This window comes from Trachemys scripta, chromosome 8 (assembly GCF_013100865.1).
Source record: "Trachemys scripta elegans isolate TJP31775 chromosome 8, CAS_Tse_1.0, whole genome shotgun sequence".
NCBI classification, from domain to species: domain Eukaryota; kingdom Metazoa; phylum Chordata; order Testudines; family Emydidae; genus Trachemys; species Trachemys scripta.
In genome coordinates this window covers 9,320,934-9,329,859 of record NC_048305.1, presented here as the reverse complement: position 1 = coordinate 9,329,859, position 8,926 = coordinate 9,320,934, and positions in this window count along the sequence as shown.

Genomic DNA, 8,926 nt, shown 5'->3' with positions numbered 1-8,926 from the left:
CTTATTTTTATTACTATTATTGTGTGTATTCAGTAGCAACTAGGGTTTCCAACCCTGGGTCAGGACCTGACTGTGCTAGGCACAGAACAAAGAAGAGATCACAATCTAAGAAATAGTTAATCAATATTAGATTTATTAATTATTACAGATGGTCCCTGCCCTGAAGAGATTACAAACCAAATAATCTTTGTCCACCCTTATCATACAATAATGAGACTTAAAATAATTCTTTGGGATAAACCCAAAACCAAACTGACTTGTTTTACATAAAGACATATGTTCAGGAGGATCCGTAGGTCCCTCCAGGCCCCCTGCTGCAATGAACTCCAACTGTCCATTCTCATTAGCTTACAGTTTGCATTAATTTATAATTTCTAGCCACAACAAAATGGCTAGAAATATTCTTGTAAAAACATAATGAATGCTGAGACTCTCCTTTTCGGTTCTAGTTTCCCAAACCAAGGTGGGAGAGGAGTCACACACTTTACCTTTGCAGCCCAAGTATCATACTGAACAGCATTACCCAGACAGAGTTACATATGTTGGAATTTTTCAAGACATAAATGAAGCAATCACACCATCAAAGCAGGTGTGGTATCATGCGTTTCTACTGCAACTAAAATGAAGCCAAAATAAAGAGCCCCAGGCCAATGAAAAGTCCTCTTTGAAAGGTTTCCTGTGCATATTTTAAACACATTGGAAATATTTTCCAAAGGAAGTGGCTACCAATTCTCAAACAAAATGTGTGTGCAGGGCACCCAACAAGCAGCAAAATATTTCACGCTACTAAAGCAATTCGCAGGCAGAGCTGGATGATCTGAAGAGCCCCCAGATCCCCAAGTGACTAGCAGGTCTGAGCACCTCCTCCAGCTCAAGTGCAAGGAGCCCAGTTATTCTTCACTCATAATTCATCATTTCTTTGTAAAAAGACGACGTCCAACACACAGAAGAAGAGGCCAGTGGTTTCTGCAGGTGAGCGTGAGGCGAAGCCCAGCCCCTACTGTTGCTATGGTGCTGACTGGCGCCAACACAGCCTGGAGTGGCAGCTTCTTTCCCTCCTTGGCCCCTTCTCATGGGTCTCCCTACTGTACAGCCTGGGCAGCCTCGTCTACACTAAACTCTCTTGGAACATTTTATAGCAGTGGTAGCAATTGAGAGAGGCCTGGTGTAGAAGCAGCACCAGCGATTTTACCATCAGGTCATCTGAAACGGGTTAGACCAAATGGTGCTAAGAACTCCAGAGTCTTATCTAAGCTAGAGCTCCCGTTTTTGCGACTGCCAATGGAGCTGCACCCGGTGGCAGTGCAACAGTGGGAGACAGTTCACTGTGGCCATGTCCTCATCTGTGTGCTGGGATAAGGAGCGAGCCCTTTTTAAAGCACTTGTGAAATCTCCTGGGAGTCACATTTACAACCACAAAGATTTTTGTTCCTGGATTCGGTCTCTACATTGGCTCTTGAAATCACCATTAAAAACAATAGACGGAGAAAACGTAAAAATGGAGCTTGGTGCAAAACATCAGAAAAAGGATTGACTGAGTACTGCAAAAGTGCTGCAGTAGGAGAAAGAACATAGTTACAACTCCCAAACCTTTGAATAGCCGTGACTTGAATAAAGGAATCAGTAAGATGCATCCTTTATCCAATAGGGCACAGGGAAATGCAGAATGGACAGGGCATTGCATATGCTAAATGCTGAACAATTCTTGTTCGCTTACTATAAAAAAAGGTCCAGGGGATGGGAATCAGAACACTAAGGAGGCAAGGAACTCTGACTCCCCAAGGACCTGGTAGGGTCACAAAGTACAAAGGAAAAACCAAAAATGCCCCCAGCTCAAGCAGGATTCACGCTGGGAGAGGAGCAAAAAAACACGGCAACGCCATAGAGGGATTTCTTCTGATCTCCGCTGAAGGACGTCCTCAGAGCAGCCACTCACCTGGGAACCTGAGCATTGCCTAGCTCCCCCAGCTCTGCCTGTAAATGACTTTCCTGTCTGGAATATTTTGCCCATTGTTTAGGTGTGTGGTGGCCTCTGGTGGTGTAAGTATGAATTGAAAACCTCACACAAATCCACCCATGCTGACAATCGGCAGCAGTATCACGCAACAGCCGTTAAATCTCTAACAACTATAAGGCAGCACTACATCGCTCACAGGTGCTTTGCCTATGGAGAATCACATTTGCTCATCCCTCAGCTGCTGAGAGAGGTTCAATTTACCCTATCGCTGGAACCTCCTATGGGGCGATCTACAAAGTTTACTCCAATTTCAGCTGGGAATGGAATGCTCCCAGCAGGGGTATGTGCCGTAGTCTGTAGTATTACTAGAGAGGACTGGGTACAGGAAACAAGCCCCAGCTGTGTGTGTCTCAGTTCTTCATCACCCCTTGCATCTAGCAACTCCCACTTACCTTGGAACAGGGTCCCCAAAGTTAGGTGCGTCACTAAAGCCAGTGCTTAGATTCCTAGGATCCGTCCCTCGCTATTCAAAGGAAGGAAGGGGTATTAAACACACCTCCGCCAGAGGAATTTGATTTAAGCATGGACACGCCCTATGGATTTTGAAACTAAGTGAAAATCTGTTCTAGGTTTGGACAGCACCTAGCACAATGGGGTCCTGGTCCGTGCCTGGGGCTCCTAGGTGCTATTGCAATAGAAATCATTAATGAGTAACTGTCTGCACTCAACTGCTTGTCTAGGGTGTTTGTTCTATGCATGGGCACTGCCTCCAGCTTTAAAATGCTCCATGTCCTCTCTCTACTCACCCTCCCATTCCCACAGGGAAAAGGACATTTGTTCTGGCAGGAAAAGAAACAGGACCAACTACAACCTTTTTACTCCTAAGCCCTCCTCACTAGTCGCATCATATTTCAAATACGGGAGCCACCGAGGATTTGGTACCGGGGGGGGGTCAAACCCTAATTTAAAGTCTAATTAGTCTTGTCAGGCAAAACTCCCAGACTTTACTGAGGGCTAGTTGGAGGAAGGAGCTCAGCATTGGGTCCTTGGTTAGGGACAAGTGACAAAATGCTTTTCTTGATCACTGTAACTTTACCACATTCACAATCTCCTCCCCAAAATCCTACCTTCACATCTATCCTCTGGCACAGAGCAATGTTGCATCGACATCCTCCAGAAAACCATTTGCAGCCTGACAGGTCTGATTCTGGACAGACTGGTGCATCTGGTTAGACAGCAGTGTCTGTCAATGGCTTCCAGCAGAGAATTGCTCCGCCAAATCTACGGCAGACTGTAAGATTAGAGAATTAGAGAATGTCAATGAAGTGCCTATTTCCAGCATTGCAGCCCCACAGGAAGCATTAAGAGAACAGACGGCATACATGCGCGCATGCGGTCTATGTACCAAGGTCTCTATGGCATACCACAGGATCCAAGGACCTGTTTCAATTATGTCAAATCTCAACTCTCCGTTCCTTACCAGAAAACCATGGTGGAGTTTGGGGATGTCCTTGGGTACGCTTCTGTTCTGCACTGACCTACACATTCAATATTTACAGGAATCTTACTTCTAGCAAAGTATATCCAAATCAGTTGCCAAGAAGAGAATGCCTAGGAACAATCCGGGAGAAATTAAAGTCGGAGCCGATTATATTAAACACAAATCCTCTCTCGGAAAACTGCTATAAAGCACTAATTGTTTTTTGGGCTAATCCTCAGTCCAGTGTAAAACACATCGTTCAAAATAATTGATCACTAGCGTTTTTGCCTGGACCTGCCCCAGGGGTTGATGGTCAGTATTCGCTCAGTCTGACCCCACTCTAACAGGAGCTAGGTGGGATGTAGAGGTACAGTAACTAGAGAAAGGTATCAAACTTTGCCTCTCTACAAAGGAAAAAGGACACTAAACTATCTAAACTGCTACATGCCACAAGCAGCCACAACAGTAGTTCCCTTAACCCACCCAGCAATATTGTTAATCTTTCCAGCTATACTCTTAGCCCATCAGAAGAGTCTGTCCTATCTCGGGGCCTCTCCTTTTGTCCCTCCAGACCCATGAATATGATAAATTTGTTAGTCTCTAAGGTGCCACAAGTACTCCTGTTCTTTTTTTAGAGAAAGGTAGCACATTGAGCTTGGGCACTTCATGCTTCACAAAATCCTCTGGCCAGCCTAGGTGCCCAATAATAGGTTTCAAAGGGAAATCTCAGCCATGCCTCCTCAGTGGAAAGGCCAGTCACCATGATCTGGGGCCCTTAAGGAGAAGGAGAGGAAACTGGTGATGGAGGAAGTATCCTCCATAGAGAGCCCATGAAAATTGCATTAAAAAAACAGAAAAAAATTCAACACAGCCCTGCCTATGTACTTCAAAATCATGACCTAGAGAAACCAACCCCTATAATGTTCACCGTGATCACAAGACAGGCACATGACTCAAGGGTTGTGATGCAAATACAGTAAGAACATTTTTCTTTTATTAGGAAAAAGATGAGAGGGCGAGAGGGGACGGTAGAGGCAGGACAACTGTTAGGATGATGCTCAAACCTCTGCCTGAAAATAAGACAGACTGACCCCTGAACAGGTTGGCTAAGATTTTCTCAGTGCAGTTAAAGCCAAACCCTGGCACCAACACACCCAGCGCGAGAGGGCGACCTGTGCAGTTAGGATCATTGCAGGAGCCTACAAAGGAAGGGGTCCTTCCCCCGATGCGGCTGAACCACCCCCAGCATTGCCAGCTCTCCTGAGTGGTTGTGACCTCCACTCTGCACATGTATCTCAAGGAGCATGTCCCTCACCCTGTTGTAAGCGGACATAACGGAGAGTCTGAGAGCAACCTCTACGCCAACCAACTTGAGACACGGCGCCTTCAGGTCTGTAGCAGTGACCACTGACGAGGCAATGCTGCAAGCACCAGGTAGGTCACTCAGAACTTGTTACAGGTTTTCAAATTTTTCCTCATTCTTCTCAGTGGAGGATGCTTCCACATGTACCATGTAAAACAGGATAGAAAGAAGGTTCGTAAAATGATTTTTTTTTTTTTTTTAAATTCTGTGGACTGCAGAGGGAATTCTATGGGAGTCTACGTTCGATTTCCAGGACTCGTCAGTCGCCACAACAATTTAGTTTATTTATATCAAACTGTGGCCCTGATCCTGTAATGGGGCTCCAGGTGTAGCAAGAGTCCATTTGTGCAGATCAAGTTGCGAGATCCGAGCCTGTTTATGCTGCATTAAAAAAAATTAAAATCCCATCCCTGCACCTCAATACAGCTGAGCCTCAATGTCACAAATCAAATTGACCAGGAGGAATTTCATTAGTCAAGTTTTATTCAAATGAAAGCAAGTGTATTGGAAACTATAATGTAACTTCCTGTTAAAGTTCTAAGTGTTTCTACGAAAACCATTTCTCGAGTTGTTTGCCAAAATGGACAAGATATATGTCAAGTGAATCACTTCACAAGAGATTTGGTCCTTGACACCTATGCAAAAAAATGACAGGTTTAAGGAATCAACCAATTGACTGTCGTAGCATCAGCCATTATCCTGACAGTGTTTTACAAAAACAAAAAACTCTGCATCCAGGTAAACTCTTTCACGCTCTTCCATTATTTTAAAATTATTTTACACCTAAAACATACAAATTAAACCTTAACATTTCCTTTTTGCCACTGCAGAGGGACATAAAATAATTTATAATCTCATAACCAAAGATAAGAATAGAAAAAAGATTAATGAATTCATTTAGCTTACTTCCACACTAGAACACATAATATATCCCCAAACACTGTCGTTTGGAGCAACAGATTATCCTAACATGGATATTTAAGTGCCCATGCCATTTTGTGTGTCTCTGTTAAAATCAATGGTGTAAGTGCCTTGACATTAGATATGAATCCCCCCAAAGTTTTAAACCACAAAATGGTTGATCAGTAGGCACCACAGATTGCTGAATGGTTTACCTTGGTCTTCAAATAGCACAAACAAGAGAACAGTAGTCCGCTTTCATTGCCTTGTCACACAATGTTGCCAAGTGTCTTTATGGTAATTACAGAGCTTTACCACTATATATAGAAAAAGGATCTAGATAAAATAAACGAACAGAAAATTAGTTTTGATCACCCCAAATTACCTATTGGTCCCAAATGGAAAATGTGGAGCTGATTCAAAACTCACTTTAAAAAAACAACTAAAGACTTGAGGCAACCAATTATGTTGGAAGTGACTTTGCATTTGCACATAAGTTTTAGAAGTACAGTCCTGGGTAAACATCTTGACAGGCATTTGTCTGCAGGAAAAGCCGTTAGGCTCTGCGTATACATCCTAGATCCAAAGAAGGCTTCCTCACTCACCGGGGCCCCAACGAGCCACCCTCAAGGAATCCAAGGGTACGTCTAAACTACAAGCATTACAATGGCACAGCTACAAGCTTGCTGTCACTGTAGAAAATCCACCCCCTTGAGAGGCAGTAGCTAGGTTGACAGAAGAATTCTTCCACTGACCTAGCAGTGTCCACATCAGGGGTTAGGATGGCTTAACTACATTTCTCAGGGGTATGAATTCTTCACACCCCTGAGCAACACAGCTAGGTCGACCTAAGTTTTAGGTGTAGACCAGGCCTAAGGCCCTGACCCTGCAAAGGGATCAGCGCTCAGCTTGGAAAGAAATAAGAAGGGCCATGCAAAACCTCCTGCCATTATCAGATTTGCTTTCATAATTAGGTTTGGGCTCCAACACATCTCCCTACATTACAACCCAACCAACTGCAGCATTCTGTTCATAGGGGACAGACTGAAAATGAAACTGACTAGAGTCAGCCTGGTTTCCTTGTCTGAGCTGAGTGAACAGTAAAGATTAAACCCACAGCAGAAAAGGAGAAAGTTGAATTAGACGTTTAAAATTCTTTGTAGATTTAGATTTTTTTTTTAATGTTGTTCGTAGCAATTGAGGTAATGAAATCATTTTAAATTCATAATGTTGAACCCAACAATATCCATTTAATGGGTTAGAATTAACACGAGAGCAAAGAGAATTTATCCCACCTTCGTTACAACACTGAAATTTCTTGTGCAGAAAATGTTCAAATTCACACCCACAACTCAGCTGGCGAGAACTGCCTTAGAGTGTAAGAATTCGATACAGAATGGAACATAACGTCATCAAGGACAATAAAAAGTAATCCAAAAAGTCTTAAAAATTATCTTATAAAAATATTTACATTAAAATTTGTTAGCTCTAAAGCTACATTTTCAGTCCTAAAAAAAGGCAATATTTGAAACGATCTGGCTCAAGTGCTCAGAATTAATACAAACATTAGACCACACATCCAGTAAGACAACTTCAAAGCATGTTTAGGGGATCTTACAAGTGGCTTGTCACATGTTACAGACGTTAATATTGCATAGCTGAAAAACGAGGTCACTTGACTTGCATAATGCTGCAACGTTAGAGAAGGAAGGACAGAAGCATCATTTCCTATGGATAAGGAATAGCTTTGGAGACGAACACACAATTAGTGATCCCTGACCAACCAGCAGGGTCCTAGCCATGTCCAGTATGCACCTGGGGCTAGTGGTTTTCCTTAGGCCACGTGTATGTGTAAATGCCATTTTAGAGCAGCAATAAGACACCAACACCCACTGTTCCAAAAGAGGAGTGCACCTCTTCCGTAGTTAACGAGGCTCAACCTTTCATGTTGTGCATTATAACCCCAGGTGAGATGTTCTGGAACTACTCAAAAACGGACTGCCATGGGCTATGGAGTTAATTTAAGAATTACTTCCTCTTATGTAGTATTGGACAGAGCTGAAGTGTAACGGCCGGTGAGTAGCTATTTAGGGATGAATGCCGATGGGTCCGTCACGTGCGACAGGATCTCATTTGTCAGGGGTGAGGATGCGTCTTAGGGCCTGAGCCAAAGCCCGCTGAAGTCCATGGAACGACTCCCATCGATTTCAACGGCTTTTACATCAGACTCCTGGCGAGCAAGTTATGGAGCCAACACATAATAGTAAAGCATCAGGTGGCAGAACCATGATTTTTACTAATTTCACTGAGTTTGTTCAGATATACGGATGGTAGAGCGTGGAGCGAGGGGTGGAGGAGGGTTTATGGGACGCTCTGCTTTCTTGACTTATTTCCAGAACCCCCTCACCCGACCCACAACCCCCCAGCTGCCAGGATCAATATTGCATGCAGTGTAGTTGTAGTCGTTGGGAAGATGTGCTAACTACTGATGCTAAACAACCTGCTCCACCTTGCTTATCGCTCCGACACTCCGAGTACCTTTCCCAGAGCTCTGTGAGGCTCCAAAGCTTGTCTCTCTCACCAACAGAAGTTGGTCCAATAAATGGTATTACCACACCCACCTTGTCTCTCGAATACCAATGTCGTCATTCCAGTGGACAGTTCACTTTTAGCTTTACAACACAGAGTGAGTGGATGCTACTGACCTTTCCCTAGTGAGGATCAAATGCACCACTCATATGCCTACGCAGTGCTCCCATTGAAGTCAATGGGGCTAAGCCACAGGCATCCAGGTTAAAGGGACACTGTCCACTTGCATTTTAAAGACTACTTGGGCTTGTCTACATGGAGACTTAGTGCACAACAAGACAGGGTGTAAATCTACAGTGTACTAGCCTGCTGGGCACGCGGACCCTGCCCCATGCACTAGAAGTTCCTTAGTGCACTTTGATGTCACAGCCAGTGAGCGCATGGCAAACGAATGCAGTGTAGATTTATACCCCAGTTTGCCATGCACTAAGTCTCCATGTAGACGAGCCCTGCATTTTAAAATATTCCACTTCCTGATCAATCTCCCTTTAAAAATCAGCACATCATGACTTGTTTTTATATTCTTTAACAAACATTTTAAAGGGTTTTTCTACTCCCATGTTGATGTTTCTAAGAGCAAGGAAGATACTGAAAGCTTTTTGAGCAAGGAGATATTGAAGGCTTGTCTACATGGGAA